The 2,099-nt window shown below is 50.0% G+C and overlaps 1 pseudogene; it reads right to left on the reverse strand.

Annotated features, from left to right (window-relative positions):
* Positions 1-513: 513 nt before the first annotated feature.
* LOC125533324 lies at positions 514-653 on the reverse strand (annotated as a pseudogene).
* Positions 654-2,099: the final 1,446 nt, after the last annotated feature.

Below are 2,099 nucleotides of genomic sequence, written 5' to 3' on the forward strand. Positions count from 1 at the left end.
GGCATGGAACAATAAAAAATTATAGATACGACGAAGACGTATCAATGTGGTCCTTGCCACGGTATTTTTCACGCATGGTCACTTTCTCCAGCTCGTCGGTGATGTGATTTGTGGCGCCGTTGTCGACATACCAGTTGGTGTCGACGCCATAGGAGCCATCAGCTGCTCCGGCCACCTTCTCATCTTGAGATGAGTCATCTTCATCTTCCTCATAGCGGTACCAGCAATCCTTTGTTGAGTGGCCTGACTTGCCGCAGATTTGGCACCTGACCGTGTCAGGACGCGACTTGTTGTTGGAGTTGTTGTTGCGCCGGCCTCTAGTGTTGGTGTAGGAAGGCCGGCCACCGCCTCATGAGTTGTTGACGCCGCTGCTGTTGCCGCCACCGGTGCCCTTTCCCTTGTTGTTCTGGGGCGGCCCGCGATGACGTGAGCTCCCGCCACGGCCGCGAGTGGCGGCGTTAGCAGAAGACTTGAAGCCGCCTCCTGTAGCTCCTTGGAAAAGGGCCACCCGCTGATCGAAGTTGCTCATCTGAGCGAACAACTCGTCGAGGGTGACTGGTATGGTGTGTGCATCAAGGGCAGACACCAACGGCTGATACTCCATGTCAAGCGCATTGAGGATGTAAGAGATCATCTCATCATCCTGCAATGGCTTGCCAGCAGCAGCGAGCTCGTCAGCGAGGCCACACATATGCGCGAAGAAGGAGGCCACCGACTGTGTCCCTTTCTGCGTGTTGGTGAGGGCTGCACGGATGTTGTTGACGCGGGACAGTGAGGTTGACGAGAACATGCTCGCCAATGCCGTCCATAGCTCGTGTGCATGAGCGATCGAGGTCACCTGCACCAAGACTTCTTTGGAGAGATTGTTCAGAAGATATCCGAGTACCTGCTGACCCTCTCGAACCCAGATGGGATGGAGTGGATTCGGGATGGTCTCCTCCTTTCCATCCTTGTCCTTGCTGACGACGATCTAGGCCGGCTCCGCCATGCTTCCATCAACATAGCCGAAGAAGCCTGCCCCTCTCAGTTGCGGCGTAATCTGGGTACGCCACATGATGTAGTTTGTGCGGGTCAGCCGCTCGGTGATCTGACCAGAGAGGGTAGAGGAGGTGGTGCTGGAGGAGGCCATGGCAAGGGTTGCGGAAGGAGGAGGAAAAACTAGATGGGAAGGGTTAGGCTCTGTATACCATGTGAGAGAACGTCGTACCCTAGCTCTAGGCGATGGCTTCATGTTAAATAGCCAGGGGCGCAACTCCCTGGGTTAGCGTACATATGGGATCGAGTACATCTTGGAGAACAAGGGACAGAATAGAGAGATATCTAGTTACAATGATAACAGAATATTTGAACAAACTATCTCTATCTATCTAGGTTCGGTTGACATCATGAGGGCCGAAGGTTATCACGTAGGATCTCCATATGTGTCGTTTAACAAAACAAACATTGGCCCTCCAATATATATGATATGATTCAGGCGGGGGAGTTCCCTCACTCCCCGGTGAAAATTCAAACAAAAACAAAGATTCCGCCCATGTTAGTTGCAATAACTAAAGTGATGATATTGTTGCTAGATCGCCCTCTCCAAACAGACAAACAGCGAGCAAAAACGAAGGTTAAGTTGTATGGAAGCCTTGACAATCAACAAGACACAAATATCTCCAAGTAAGGGCACCGCCTGTCTATCACAATATCGCTTCAATGATTCAATTTGAAACTGCGAAGATTCAGCAGACAACTATTGTTCATTGCAAACATGGTTGTTAAGAAAATGTGAAGAAAACTTGAGGACAAAGAAAATCAAAATAGCCTGTAAAACTAGCCGACCACAATGCATCAAGCGTAAGGCGCAGGAAAATCAAATTTTGGGAACGAAACAAGTGTATTCTGCCTGCATCAGCAAGCAACAGGGTAATGCGAGCTCTATGCCATGCCCTGCCTTGAATCATGATGAATTTTGCTGAGGAACTGCAAGGCTACATTCCCATTCCCATGCCCCCAAGCGACTACCTAACTTGAAATCCATAATCCACTACACAACCACATTATAGCAACTTAGCATCCTGCAAGATCCCTGCTACTTGTTGGCAACCAATACAATG

This window comes from Triticum urartu, chromosome 1 (assembly GCF_003073215.2).
Source record: "Triticum urartu cultivar G1812 chromosome 1, Tu2.1, whole genome shotgun sequence".
NCBI lineage: Eukaryota > Viridiplantae > Streptophyta > Magnoliopsida > Poales > Poaceae > Triticum > Triticum urartu.